Source organism: Hibiscus syriacus, unplaced genomic scaffold (assembly GCF_006381635.1).
Source record: "Hibiscus syriacus cultivar Baekdansim isolate YM2019G1 unplaced genomic scaffold, ASM638163v2 tig00002119_pilon, whole genome shotgun sequence".
Lineage (NCBI taxonomy): Eukaryota > Viridiplantae > Streptophyta > Magnoliopsida > Malvales > Malvaceae > Hibiscus > Hibiscus syriacus.
In genome coordinates, this window is record NW_024061912.1 from 68,193 (window position 1) to 85,240 (window position 17,048).

Here is a 17,048-nt window from a genome sequence, read left to right on the forward strand (position 1 = left end):
CAGACGTAGTTAATTTCTGTCAAATTTTCTGGTGGAGTAAATTTTTCACATTCCCATTTGGGATACTATTTATGACTTAAGAACAAAATTAAGGAAAACAATCAATGTATCAATGCAATATTTTTCTATAGGTCATTCAAAAATGAACGCAATTCAAATAATTTAGTGATTCATATTTTGGGAATGTCATTTACAATATCGAAATTAAAAATTTAATAATTATTTTAAGGTCATGGATGGTGAGTTTTAAAAATAAAAAATTATACCAAATAAATAATGGTAAAAATAATAATTGTAGGAAGGTAGACTACCTGCATCGATGCTAATAAAATAAGAAGAGCAAGAGAAGCAAGAAATCACATGTAAATGTATACAAATTAATAATTAAAATAGATGATCTGTAACAATAATAATTATTAATTAATGTTTATTAAATAAAATTCAATAATTAATAATTAATAATTAATAATTAGTTGATTTCTCCACTAAAGATTGTGTCCAACTCCCAAGAAATTTTCTTTTAGTATGATTATTTCATATGAAAAAAAAAATCACAAACAAGTAGAATTCACGTGGTCTTCTTAGTCTCAAGTCAAATAAGGGATCCTCAATTTCTTGGGGATATACTGTCGCTATATCATTTAAAGAGTGAGCCACAAGAGTCCATAAATGTACAAGTATCCTGTGAGATTTATATATTATAAGTTAAATAATGTAAATGAGAAGTGCATATACTGTAATCTTCCAAAGTTCATACATATAAATATACATTTTTCCAACAGTCGCTATATCATTTAATCAAAGGAATTAGCATTATCATTATTATTATGATCGCATAATTATAAACATTGTAAATACCCCATGTGAGGCACTTGGAACACTTCAGGGCTCCCGTATGAGTTTCCTGGTAGCAAATACGATAATATGCTCCCTTGTGAGTCACTCTAATCCTTCACAACTCCCGTGCGAGTCAATCGAAATAATTTCGATTAGGTGGTCCCATGCAAGTCACTCTAATCCTTCGGAGTTCCTGTGCAAGTCACCCGAAATAATTACGATTAGGTGCATCCGTGTGAGTCACTCTATTCCTTTGGGACTTTCGTGCGAGTAACCAAGAATAATCACGATTAGGTGCTCCCTTGCGAGTAGCCGTAGCTCTTTATCATTCACCTAGCTCTCATTCACGCTTCCATACATATTTTATCTTATTGTCATAACATAAATTTACAACAGTGAACATTAACATGTAATCCCAACACTAAATTAAACACATCACAATTCTAGCAGAAAAACTTAACATTGACTTATACCAGTGAAATGAATACATAATTCTAGCACTAAACTTATGACATGATTTCAGGAGTGAAACTTAACATTGACTTACACCAGTGAAATGAATACATAATTCAAGAACTATACTTATCACATCATTTCAGCAATGAACTTTAACATTGACTTACACCAGTAAAATGAATACGTAATTCCAGCGCTAAACTTAAAACATAATTCCAACAGTGAAACTTAACATTGACTTACATCAGTGAAATTAATACGTAATTCCAGCACTAAACTTATCACATAATTCCATCAATGAAATTTAACATTGACTTAAACCAGTAAAATGAATACGTAATTCCAACACTAAACTTATCACATAATTCCAACAGTGAAACTTAACATTGGCTTACATCAGTGAAATGAATACGTGACTCGAGTTACATTAGTGAAACGAATACGTAATTATAGCACTAAACTTATCACATTATTCTCGTAGTGTAATTTAACATTGACTTACACCAGTGAAACGAATACGTAATTCCAGCACTAAACTCATCAAATAATTCCTGCAGTGAAACTTAACATTGACTTGTTGTCGTCTGTGAAATCTACTGGCCTTTCGCTGATAGCTGCTAGACAACCGTCTTTCCTCAGGATGGCCTTCATCTTCAATTTCCACAATGAGAAATTTCTCCCATTGAATTTTTCAATATCAAATTTCGTTGCCATAGCTTCTTTTACGAATAGCTCCCACTATTTCACTATTGTGAATAGTTCTCTGGAACCTTCAAAGAATGGATAATAACTTCTTATTTTCTTATGTTTGGAGGATCCACCTTTTGGTGGCAACCACAAAGACAATAAGCATATATTACACACTCTAATCTAGCTCGGATACCAATTGTTGCGGAAGACGGCTATCGGATAGAGTAAAATCGCAACTGATAATTTGAGAAAATAAAAATGAAGATAAAAGAGACAAAATTTACGTGGAAAACCCCTAAAAATTTAGGGTAAAAACCACGGCCAACGGTAGAATAATTTCACTATGAGAAAATAGGAATTACAACCTCTCTCGATCTACCAAGGAGAAAACAATGATAATTTTCTCTAGATAAAAAGGAGAAAACAACTCTCAAGAAACTCTCTAAAATCTCTCTAGTATTGGAAGAAAGCTAGAATGCTTTGGGATGATTTTGAAGCTAAATGAGCTAGGGTATTTATAGTTGAAACTTAAGGACTAATCTTTTAAATACCCTAAAGTTTATAATTTACTCATTTAATTTTCAAACATTATCAGTTGCGATTTTACTCTATACGATAGCCGTCTTCCGCAACAATTGGTATCCAAGCTAGATTAGAGTGTGTAATATCTGCTTATTGTCTTTGTGGTTGCCACCAAAAGGTTGATCCTCCAAACATAAGAAAATAAGAAGTTATTACCCATTCTTTGAAGGTTCCAGAGAACTATTCACGATAGTGAAATAGTGGGAGCTATCCATAAAAGAAGCTATGGCAACGAAATTTGATATTGAAATCGAGGAGAAAAAGACAGCTAAGGAGATATGGGATCATCTCATCAAATTGTACGAGGCCACATCGCTGCACAATAAAATTTTCCTTAAGAGAAAATTGTACACTCTCTGTATGCCAGAATCTACTTCAGTGACGGAGCACTTAAATACACTGAACACCTTATTTTCTCAGCTTACATCCTTAAGTTGTAAAATAAGAGAACAAGAACGTGCTGAACTTCTACTTCAAAGTCTATCGGATTCGTACAATCAACTCATCATCAACTTGACAAACAGTAATGTCACAAGTCTAGTCTTCGATGACGTTGCAGCTGCTGTTCTACAAGAAGAAAATCGGTGCAAGAACAAGGAAGACAGACAAGTAAATCTGCAACAAGCAGAAGCGTTGACAACGATGAGAGGGAGATCAACAGAATGTGGCCAAAGCAGCAGTCATAAACATGGTAGATCGAAGTCGAGGAGCAAGAAGAATTTAAAGTGCTACCACTGTGGAAAGAAGGGTCACTTGAAGAAGGATTGTTGGAGTCTAAATAAACACTCCAATCCAGAAGGCAATACCGTAAACACTTCAGATGATGGAGATGCTCTATGCTGTGAAGCGTCAACCACCGTGGAAGGCAGAAAAAGATTTGCAGATATATTGCTCATTGATTCGGGAGCGACATATCACATGACCTCAAGAAGAGAATGGTTTCATCATTATGAACCTGTCTCAGGAGGATCTGTGTGTAGTTGCAATGATCATGCCTTAGAGATCGTTGGTGTGGGAACCATCAAATTGAAGATGTATGATGGAACAATTAAAGTTGTTCGAGATGTGCGGCACGTGAAAGGTCTGAAGAAAAATTTATTATCCTACGGAAAGGAATCATGAAGGTGTTCCGTGGAGCGCTTGTGGTGCTGAAAGGTGAAAAGATAGCTGCAAACTTGTACATGCTGAAGGGAGAGACATTGCTAGCAGAAGCCTCTGTTGCCTCATGTAGTTCAGATTCTGCAATGATATGGCATCAGAAACTTGGACACATGTCAGAACAAGGAATGAAAGTCCTTGTGGAGCAAAAGCTACTTCCAGGCTTAACAAATGTATCACTTACTTTGTGTGAGCATTGCATAACAAGTAAGCAACACCGGTTGAAATTCCACACATCAAATTCTAGAGGCAAAAGTGTTCTAGAATTGGTTCACTCTGACGTATGGCAAGCACCAGTAACATCCCTAGGTGGAGCAAAATACTTTGTCTCATTTATTGATGACTACTCCAGGAGATGTTGGGTGCACCCTATTAAGAAGAAGTCAGACGTGTTTTCAACTTTCAAAAACTTCAAAGCGCGGGTGGAACTTGATTCTGGAAATAATATCAAGTGTTTCAGAACAGATAATGGAGGAGAATACACAAGCGAAGAATTTGATGACTTTTTCAAGAAAGAAGGCATCAAAACACAGTTCACAGTGGCGAACAATACTCAACAAAATGGAGTGGTAGAGCGGATGAACAGAACCTTGTTAGAAAGAACAAGAGCAATGTTGAGGGACACAGGCCTAGAAAAATCATTCTGGACAGAAGCAGTCAATACCGCCTGTTATTTGGTAAATCGAGCTCCATCAACTGCAATAGAGCTGAAGACACCAATGGAGATGTGGACTGGTAAACCAGTTGATTATTCAAACCTTCATGTATTTGGAAGTATTGTGTACGTGATGTACAACACCCAAGAAATTTCAAAGTTGGATCCAAAATCCAGGAAATGCAAATTCTTGGGGTATGCTGATGGAGTAAAGGGGTATCGCTTGTGGGATCCCACTGCCCGCAAAGTGATCATTAACAGGGATGTTATCTTTGTAGAAGATAAACTACAAAGAAAAGAAGATGATGATAGCGCTGAAAAGTCAGAGACTACTCAGATACATGTGGAAAAAGAGTTTGAAGAAGGAGATTCTTCTGAAACAGAACCAGCACATGATGAACAATAACCAGAGAGTTCTAAAGCTCCAACAACTCGTTAATCAGATCGTGTGAGAAGACGTCCCAATTGGCACTCAGATTATGTTATAAAAGGTAATATTGCATAATGCCTTTTAACAGAGGACGGTGAGCCATCAACATACCAGGAGGCAATAAACAGCTCAGATGCTTCACTGTGGATGATGGCGATGCAAGAAGAAATCGAAGCCCTTCATAAAAATAATACATGGGACCTTGTTCCACTACCACAAGGAAGGAAGCCAATTGGTAACAAATGGGTTTATAAAGGATATGCTCAAAAGGAAGGTATTGATTTCAATGAAATATTTTCTCCTGTGGTTCGACTAACAACAGTTCGAGTAGTTTTGGCAATGTGTGCTACATTGAACTTACATCTAGAGCAACTAGATGTTAAAACAGCTTTTCTTCATGGAAATCTTGAAGAAGAGATTTATATGCTCCAGCCTGAAGGTTTTGAAGAAGACGAAAAGAAGAACTTGGTTTGCAGGTTGAACAAATCTCTGTACGGTCTAAAGCAGGCGCCGAGGTGTTGGTATAAGAGATTTGATTCCTTCATTATGTGCCTTGGATACAACAAACTTAATACAGACCCTTGTGCTTATTTCAAGAGGTCTAGTGATAACGATTTTGTTATATTACTGTTGTATGTGGATGACATGTTGGTTGTAGGACCCAACAAAGATCATATTAAAGAATTGAAGGCACAACTGGCTAGGGAATTTGAAATGAAGGACTTGAGATCAGCAAACAAGATTCTAGGGATGCAAATTCACCGAGACAGAAGTAATAGGAAGATTTGGCTTTCACAAAAGAATTACTTGAAGAAAATCTTGTCACGATTTAACATGCAAGATTGTAAGCCAATTTCTACCCCTCTTTCTATTAACTTCAAATTATCCTCCAGTATGAGTCCTACAGTGAAGAAGAGAGGATGGAGATGTCTCGAGTACCGTATGCATCAGCAGTGGGAAGTTTGATGTTCGCTATGATATGCACAAGACCAGACATTGCACAAGCAGTAGGAGTGGTTAGTCGGTACATGGCGAATCCAGGCAAAGAGAATTTGAATACAGTAAAGAGGATCCTGAGATACATCAAAGGGACCTCAAATGTTGCATTATGTTACGGAGGATCAAACTTACTAATCAATGGGTATGTAGATTCTGACTATGCAGGGGATTTGGATAAAAGCAAATCTACTACAGGATATGTGTTCAAAATTACTGGTGGAGCTGTAAGCTGGGTTTCAAAATTACAGTCAGTTGTGGCTACGTCCACAACAGAGGTAGAATATGTAGCAGCTACACAAGCCAATAAAGAAGCAATTTGGTTGAAGATGCTATTGGAGGAGCTTGGGCACAATCAAGAGTATGTTTATCTATTTTCTGACAGTCAAAGCGCCTTGCATCTAGCAAGGAATCCAACATTTCATTCAAGGACTAAGCACATACGAGTTCAGTACCATTTCATTCGTGAAAAGGTGGAAGAAGGAACGGTAGATATACAGAAGATCCATACCAAAGACAACATAGCAGATTTCATGACGAAGGTGATTAACGCTGATAAATTTACCTGGTGTCGATCCTCTTGTGGCCTGTCAGATACGTAAGCAACATGATGGTACAAGGTAGAAAGAATGGTGTGAAGATATGATTGTTCCAATCAAATCTTCAAGTGGGAGATTGTTGAAATGTCAAAGCTTGGAAAATTGGTTCAAGTTAGGCACCTAATATTGCAATGTCAAAATTAGGTGCAATAATGTTTGAAAATTAAATGGGTAAATTATAAACTTTAGGGTATTTATAAGATTAGTCCTTAAGTTTCAACTATAAATACCCTAGCTCATTTAGCTTCAAAATCATCCCAAAGCATTCTAGCTTTCTTCCAATACTAGAGAGATTTTAGAGAGTTTCTTGAGAGTTGTTTTCTCCTTTTTATCTAGAGAAAATTATCATTGTTTTCTCCTTGGTAGATCGAGAGAGGTTGTAATTCCTATTTTCTCATAGTAAAAATCTTCTACCGTTGCCCGTGGTTTTTACCCTAAATTTTTAGGGGTTTTCCACATAAATTTTGTGTCTCTTTTATCTTCATTTTTATTTTCTCAAATTATCAGTTGCAATTTTACTCTATCCGATAGCCGTCTTCCGTAACATGACTTACATCAGCGAAATGAATACATAATTCCAGCATTAAATATATATCATAATTCCAGTAGTGAAACTTAACATCGACTTAAACCAGTGAAATGAATACGTAATTCCAGCACTACACTTTTCACATAAGTCAAGGAGTGAAACTGAACATTGACTTAGACTAGTGAAATGAATACGTAATTCCAGCATTAAACATATGATTTCACATATCAAATGGTAATAAGAATTAAATCGGAGTGACACCGAGTCACCCAAACATACAACTACACTTTCAATTGCTTTTCCTTATAATCATATGAATCAACCAAGAATAAGAGTACATTACCTTAAATAAAATAGCTAGAGTGGATACCTCCTCCTTCCTCACCTTCAAGCTTTCTCCTTTCCCCTAGCTTTGTGATTCTTCCAAAATTTAAAATCTCTTCCCCTCACATTTGTGATTCTGTATGCCTTCACCCTTAATCACCTTTACGAGGAAGATAGATGGAATAAGCGGAAAACAAATGATGGAAATGGAATGGAGATGAAATTGCTTTCCTTTTTCTCTCCCCCTTCTAGAACCCACCATAGTTTTCAATATATTTAGGCTTAGGATAGATTTTTATTTGGAAAAGGGTGAATTGCCCATTTAGTCCCATATTTTTGTCATATCTTCTCAAGATTTCCTTGAGCTTACTAATTTACTCATCATATATTCGATTTGGTTTAATCCTATTGTCCCAAGGTTTTCATTAAAAGCACTTGGGTCTAAATTCGAGCGTCTAGCCGGGCCTTGTCCGGGTCATTACAAAAATAATGGATAAAGATGGGCAATTGTTGAAAATAGATTTCTTTTGACTTGGTTTCTGAACATATTATTGTGCTTCGACTATTGTTTGATATTATGATTGGTGATGCACGTTGAATGTTTGAGCCATACTGTTGAGGGGAGTTATGTGTTTTGGTGCTTTTGAGATCCATTAATAATCCTAAGTATTAATTTTAAGAATTTGATGTTTTTCATCACTTGAGTTTATTTTAATCATTGCAAGTATTAGGATCTCCTAATAAATTTATTTACTCATTTTAAAGTTATTTGAAGGTATTGAGGTACAACAAGAGGTGTTTCTAATATTTCAATAATAAGAAGTATTGATACTCAAATATATATGCTCACTTCATACTATCAGTATTGAAGTAAGAGTATCGATAATGGCTTAGGGGAAATCCTACGAATCATTTAGTATCGATATTGTCCAAGGAATAATATCGATATTTCATAATGACATCGATGCTTACCCCTTTACAACTTATATTTCAAGGCTAAATTCATATACTACTGATACTAATACCCAAAAAACTCAGAAAAAGATTTAGGAAATCACTTCAAAAGTCTTTAATCACTTGTTTTAAAGCCTTTCATGAATCTTAAAGCTTATAAGATTATCAAGTAATCATTTAACATCGGTTTTAACATCTTTTACGTCAAAAACTAGTGGAGCAAGCTCTCTTTCAAAGCACAATCGCCTCAAGATTGAAGTGAGTAGTCTTTCAATGTGACATCCCTTATGATTGGTGGAATAAATTATCTTTTAAAATCCTATCTCCTCAGGCGTGAAGCAGTGAATCATTGTCTTTCAAAGTTTTATGGCTTCAAGTTGTTGGAGAATTTTCTTTGAATCAACTACCCAAGTCGTTCATTGAACATCTGAGGCTCAATTTAGAACTTGATTAAATCAATTGTTGCTCACATTCATTTTCAGGTTTCTTCATTGAGTTGCCATTAGGGACACAAATATTTTCTGCAAGATTGAGAGCCATTCTATGCTGTATCTCAAAACAATTTGGGTACTTTACATGAGTGTATTCTGGGAAGCAGCTACAGTTTCTTGGACAAAGTGGTTACCTTCATGCCAAACAATCAAGAGTTTACACAAATCCATTCTCATTTTCTTTGCAAATGCAAGAATCATATCCAAATTTGGCTGATTTTACCGAAAACTGAAGCATAATAAAACTAAGATAATAATAACTACATGAAATTCATGGGAATGGTATCATAGATGTTGAGAAACATATACAACGAAGAAAACCCAATTTATATAAATTGAAAATTTGACATTGCAAATGCAGTTAACGGATGCTTATGGAGAAGAAAGTACCTAAAAAAAATAAATAACAAAAAGGAGTTGAAATGGATTTAAGAGATTGCATACCTCTCCACAATAACCACCACCTTTAACTTGTTTTCTGCAGAACTTTTATCCAAACGGAGACGGGAAGATTGAGGGATGAGTTCGTCATTTTACTTAATTTCACCATTTTTTTCCCAGGAAAAAAAAAACTTCTTTGTATTTTTGGGTTAAGAGAATAGTTTTATTAGGCCTACAGAACCATGCTGAAAGCCCAAGCTATGTCCCCCACTCTTCCTTCATTAAACTCAAGATTTTTAAAATTAGATCGGTTATCTAAATCATCGAATCGATTAGATTTGTTTTTTTAAATGATTTTAAATATAAATTTAAAATGAATATAAGATAGAATTCGTTTAGATATTTTTAAATTTTTAGTAATAAATTTTATACTTTAAGATGCTCAAATTTAAAATCTTAAAAGATAAGAATAAACTCCTTAATTATTAAAATCATTTAATAATTGAATTAAGTGAAATTGATTATTGAAATTAAAAATTTTCAATTAAAAATAATTTTTTTATTTTTATAAAAAGTGATAATGATGCAATCTAATATTAGTTCATCTTTTGGGCTTTTTTTCTGAACTCATTATTATGCTTCGACTATTGTTTGATATTATGATTAGTGATGCACGTTGAATGTTTGAACCATGCTGTTGAGGGGAGTTTTAAAAGAGAGATTGTTAGCGTATACTGTTTTCTTTTTCCTTAGTAAAGTCTGTCTTATTAAATAGAAAAAAGAACATATCAGATCACCTTTTGCCTCGTATACTGTTTGTTCATGTCTTGTTGCAACAAAATAATAAACAACGAGTGCTTTAGTATTTCACTTAAATTGGAAATTTTGACTTTTTAATATGACTAAGATTATTCATAAATTGGCAATGAGGAGATAAATGAATGAGCCTGATGCTATAATTAGATATATAATAATGATATTATGGACCTTGGGAGTTGCAATAGAGAGTAATGCATACAAGCAAGCAAACGAGTTGATAATTAAGCAGTGATCAGGAATCCCCCGTACACTTGTTATACAGATGATCATTATTACAAAGTGAAGAGCAAGCAAGCATTTCTAGCTAGCTAGCTATTACATGCAGTAGCTGCATATTTATTTATTTATTTATTTATCTAATATGTTGATCATGAAACCAAGTGGAGGATCTGAGGTTTAAAATGAAATTTAAGGTTAAATATTATAGTGCATGATGGAGACGAATTGTAGTATCATCACCACAATCCACAAATTCATAGTTCACTGTAAGATGCCCGTCCCACCTGCCTTTGTCATCCATGATCTCAGAAAACGCTGGATAGTCCAAATCCAAACTTGGCCTGGGGCATGTATCCAGCACTCTCACCGTCAAGCTTTTTCCATTGGCAGTGTTGGTCACCTGCATTCATATATGCATTCTGTCAATTCATGCACGCATGGTTTCTAGTAAAACAGATTTATTTTGCTTGAAAACAAAGGGCGCTTACTTTTAAGCAGAGTCCACATCTTGATTGTGGCTTAGGAATCTCCGGTCCACAGAAGGCAGTCCAATAATAGTTGCTGCGCCATTCAATAGTCTTAGATGCATATTCGAGTCATTGTAAGGTTGATTTCAAATCAAACTCAGTTAAGATTCGGGTCAAATTAATTTCAAGTTAAATCAATATCAATTCAAGTAAAAAAGATTTGGGTCCAAATTATTTAAATATCATGTTAATTCAGGTACAAATGAACATCAGGTCGGATCATGTTGTGTTTAAGGATAAAATTCAAGTTGGACAATATAAATTTCGAGTGAACTTCAAGTCGGATCTTACCGGGTACAAATATACTTTGAATCATGCCGGGGTGAATTTTTGACACCTTTCTCGAATGAAATCAAATTGTATTGTACTATATATATAATATAGACTTATATGCTACTAGTCATAGACTATAATTATAGAGATTGAAATTTATTATATAATTTATAGTTTTTGTGAACAAAAAGTTTACAAAATTTGAAGTTTATGATATAATTCATAGGATTTGGAGTTTATGATGTAATTTATAAGGTTTGGATTAAATTTAAAAAATATAAATAAATATGTGCCATTTTTGGATAAAAGTATAATTTTAGGGACAAAAATAAAAATATATTACCATATTAAAATTATTAAACTAAATTATAAAAATTAGAAATATATATGGATCAATTTTGGTTAAAAGCTTAAATTTACTCATAAACTTTAATTAAATGTTAATGTATAATATAACATATAAAGTATAAACTTTGATTTAATATAATTATACACATAAATATTTAAATATATTTGTAGATTGCAATTTAAAAATATAAAACAAAAACTTATTAATATAATTATCATAATTAATCATGTGCCTTAAACAATAACAAATTGTTTTGTCACATTATAATATCTAAATTTATAATCTCTCAAGTCTCGAGTACTTCATTCTTCTTCGAAAAATCATATACTTCACCAATTATAACTTACAAATTAGGTAAATTCGAAGTTGAGTCAATATTAGGTCAATTCAATAGCAAGTCAGATCATTTATATGTCGGGTCAAGAATAATTGAGTCAATTACAAGTCTGATTGATAACAGGTCAGGTAAAATCAAATCTCAGATCGTTTTAATTGGGGTTATATTGATTCTTTACCAAGGTAATCTCAAGTACAATAGCATATCATATCGGATGCAGGTCAAGTTCGGTTATCACATTATAAGATTTAATTCAGATTCAGGCCATTCTTAGGTCGAGTTCAGATAATAAATAACCAGATCCAACTTGAGTTCAAGTAGGGTCGGGGCTAGGATGTTGGAGGCCCTGTGCAAATTCTTAAAAAGAGGCCCTTGCTATTCTGGGGCCCTCGCAAATTCTTTACTAAAAATTGTAAAGTTTGAATGCAGTATATATAGGGAAATTGGTGATATTACTAACTCAAATCCTAACGATGTGGGATAGGGAGATCATGAAGATGAACTCATTTCTCGTAAAGTGGAGTTAAACAAAAAAAATGAGATTTTTATTGTAATAAATCTGTTTTTTTGGGCCCTTGCTATTCCGGGGCCCTGTTCTGTCGTTCATATTGTACACCCTATAACCCCACCCCTGAGTTCAAGTCAACTCCAATTCAAACTCGAATCAATTTTAGGTCATCACTATCTTCAATCACAAAAAACGCAGACGGAGTTAATTTCAGTCAAATTTTCAGGTGGAGTAAATTTTTCACATTCCCATTTGGGATACTATTTATGACTTAAGAACAAAATTAAGGAAAACAATCAATGTACCAATGCAATCTTCTTCTATAGGTCATTCAAAAATGAACCGAATTCAAATAATTTAGTGATTCATATTTTGGGGATGCCATTTACTATATAGAAATTAAAAATTTAATAATTATTTTAAGGTCATGGATGGTAATTTTTTTTAAAATAAAAAATTATATCAAATAAATAATGGAAAAATAATAATTTAAGTAGGAAGGGAGACTGCATGCAGCGATGCTAATAAAATAAGAAGAGCAAGAGAAGCATGAAATCACATGCAAATGTATACAAATTAATAATTAAAATAGATGATCTGTAACAATAATAATTAATAATTAATGTTTCTTAAATAAAATTCAATAATTAATAATTACTTGATTTCTTCTCTAAAGATTCCGTCCAACTGCCAAGAAATTTTCTTTTAGTATGATTATTTCATATGAAAAAAATCACAAACAAGTAGAATTCACGTGGTCTTCTTAGTGTCAAGTCTAATAAGGGAACCTCAATTTCTTGGGGATTCCACGATGATGGTGCTCCTCCGACAAACAATCTACCTCTACAATCCTGAGATAGCAAACGATTTAAAGTGTGAGCCACAAGAGCCCATAAATGTACAATTATCCTGTGAGATTTATATATTATAAGTTAAGTGATGTAAATGAGAAGTGCATATACTGTAATCTTCCAAAGTTCATGCATATAAATATACATTTTTCCAACAGTCTGCTATATCATTTAGTCCAAGGAATTAGCATTATCATTACTATTATGATCGCATAATTATAAACATTGTAAATACCCCATGTGAGGCACTTGGATCACTTCAGGGCTCCCGTACGAGTTTCCTTGTAGCAAGTACGATAATATGCTCCCTTGTGAGTCACTCTAATCCTTCGGAGCTCCCGTGCGAGTCAACTGAAATAATTACGATTAGGTGCTCCCAAGCAAGTCACTCTAATCCTTCGGGGCTCCTGTGCAAGTCACTCGAAATAATTATGACTAGATGCTCCCGTGTGAGTCACTCTATTCCTTAGGGGCTTTCGTGCGAGTAACCAAGAATACTCACGATTAGGTGCTCTCTTATGAGTCACTCTAATCCTTCAAAGCTCATGTACGACTTGTAACACCCCAATTTAGGGGTCAAATTATAATTTTACAAAACTTATAGTCAGTTTTAGAAAATGAGGGAAATTTAGGGACCTAGTCCTGAATTTACCCATTTTTTTATATGTTCAAAAATAAATTCTCCTCCTCCGTGCAATTAGTTTTCCCATATTGTTTTTCTCCAAATTTCCTCCTCCGTCGACCCCCTTTTGAAGCTCTGATTCTTCACCGTCCGATCACCATTCGTCGATCCGAATCTACCACTAGAATCACCATTGAACGGAGAACAAAACTTGACCTTTATCACGTCGTGAATCGACACCGATCGCCATAAATCTCAATCGAAAGCTTCGTCGATTTTAACTCGATCGTCGTTGGGTCCAAATTAGTTAAATATCATGTTAATTCAGGTACAAATGAACATCAAGTCGGATCATGTTGTGTTGAAGGATAAAATTCAAGTTGGACAATATCAATTTCGAGAGAACTTCAAGTCGGATCTTACCGGGTACAAATATACTTTGAATCATGCCTTTTCGGGTGAATAATTTTACACCTTTCTCGAATGAAATCAAATTGTATTATACTATATATATATAATATAGACTTATATGCTACTAGTCATAGACTATAATTATAGAGTTTGAAATTTATTATATAATTTATAGTTTTTGTCAACAAAAGTTTACATAATCTGAAGTTTATGATATAATTCATAGGATTTGGAGTTTATGATTTAATTTATAGGGTTTAGATTAAATTTAAAAAATATAAATAAAAATGTGCCAATTTTGGATAAAAATATAATTTTAGGGACTAAAATAAAAATATATTACCATATTAAAATTATTAGACTAAATTATAAAAAATAGAAATAAATAGGGATCAATTTTGGTTAAAAGCTTAAATTTACTCGTAACCTTTAAATAAATGTTAATGTATAATATAACATATAAAGTATAAATTTTGATTTAATATAATTATACACATAAATATTTAAATATATTTGTAGATTACAATTTAAAAATATAAAACAAAAACTTGTTAATATAATTAGCATAATTAATCATGTGCCTTAAACGGTAACAAATTATTTTGTCACAATATAATTTCTAAATTCATAATCTCTCAAGTCTCGAGTACTTCATTCTTCTTAAATAAGTAGAATTCAAGTGGTCTTCTTAGTGTCAAGTCTAATAAGGCAACCTCAATTTCTTGGGGATTCCACGATGATGGTACTCCTCCGACAAACAATCTACCTCTACAATCCTGAGATAGCAAACGATTTAAAGTGTGAGCCACAAGAGCCCATAAATGTACAATTATCCTGTGAGATTTATATATTATAAGTTAAGTGATGTAAATGAGAAGTGCGTATACTGTAATCTTCCAAAGTGAGGCACTTGGATCACTTCAGGGCTCACGTAGGAGTTTCCTGGTAGCAAATACGATAATATGCTCCCTTGTGAGTCAGTCTAATTCTTCGGAGCTCCCGTGCAAGTCACCCGAAATAATTATGATTAGGTGCTCCCGTGTGAGTCACTCTATTCCTTAGGGGTTTTCGTGCGAGTAACCAAGAATAATCACGATTAGGTGCTCCCTTACGAGTCACTCTAATCCTTCAAGGCTCATGTGCGACTCACCCGAAATACTCATTATTACATATCTTTGCATACCAAGTGAGCCGTAGCTCTTTATCATTCACCTAGCTTTCTTTCACGATTCCATGCATATTTTAATTTATTGTCATAACATAAATTTACAACCGTGAACATTAACATGTAATTCCAGCACTAAATTAAACACATCACAATTCTAGCCGTGAAACTTAACATTGATTTACGCCAATGAAATGAATACGTAATTCTAGCACTAAACTTATGACATGATTTCAGCAGTGAAACTTAACGTTGACTTACACCAGTGAAATGAATACGTAATTCAAGCACTAAACTTATCACATCATTTCAGCAGTGAAATTTAACATTGACTTACACCAGTGAAATGAATATGTAATTCCAAGACTAAACTTATCACATAATTCCAGCAATAAAAATTTAATATTGACTTACCAGTAAAATGAATACGTAATTCCAACACTAAACTTATCACATAATTCCAACAGCGAAACTTAACATTGACTTACATCAGTGAAATGAATACGTGACTCCAACACTAAACTTTGAAGCTTAACATTGACTTACATCAGTGAAATGGATACGTAATTATAGAACTAAACTTATCACATAATTCCCATAGTGAAATTTAACATTGACTTACACCAGTGAAATGCATACGTAATTCCAGCACTAAACTTATCACATAATTCCTGCAGTGAAACTTAACATTAACTTACAACAGCAAAATGAAAACAGAATTCCAGCATTAAATTTATCAACTAATTCCAGTAGTGAAACTAATGTACGTGAATGCCAGTAAAGTACGAGATTTCATGACGTTTCCAGAAAAACAACATTAAAGTACAATTTATTGTGGCGTTTCCCCAAAAACGCTGCTATATGTAAAAATTAATGGCGTTTTCTATAAAAATGTCGTTACAACCAAATTTGATCCACCACAAAGCCCATCAAAAAGCATCCTTTGGCAACAATTCCTTCATTTCATCAAACTTTCAGCTCAACAAGAGCTCAAGCAACAACAAGTTGATAGACTTTACTATCCTCGGGCAACGATACTAAGGAATTTTGACAAACAACTTCAATGTACGTTCGTGTAACTTTGCCAAGCTATAAATCTTCATAACATTACAAAAAATGATCTCCTCTAGGACTATCCACGTTTCATTTTTGAGAAGGTGAAGAACTTGATTCATTTCTTCAAACATTTAGAAGCGGTCGAGCTTGGTGATGATGAGGTCATAGGAAAAGAAGGAGTAACGAAAGGGTTTGTTGGTAGGTTTGAGGTATGGGTTTGGGTTTTTGAAAAGGTTGAACACTAGGGTTGGGTTTTTTGGCTGCGGAGAAGAGAGAAGAGCCTAAACAGAGATACAATTTTTGGAATTTTCAATAAAGAATGAAATAAAAGTTTAACTTTTAATGTTCGTTGTTATAGCGGCATTTTTAGCATAAGCGCCACTATATATCTGGCTATAACAGATTTTCTTACATAAACGCCATTGAAGTGCACATTTTTAGCGGAGTTTTCAAAAAAATGCCACTATATATTAGGATATCGTGGTGTTTGTCTAGAAATGCCGCTAAATGTAAAAAAATAACAGTGTTTTCTTTAAAAACACCGATAAAATCAATGATACAATTCTATTTTGCTGTAGTGCCTATAGCGACATTTGAATAAAAGCACTTAAAGTACTATTTTGTTGCGGTGTTTGTTGAAAAATGACACCATATATGAACCCTATTACAACATCTATATAAAAACGCTGCTAAAGTACTCCACTGTTACGACGTTTGGTGGAAAAAATGCAACTATAGATGAACTCATTATTGACTTTTGTATAAAAATGCCACTAACATAATACTCTATTGCGGCGTTTGTTGAACAAATACCATTATATATGAACCC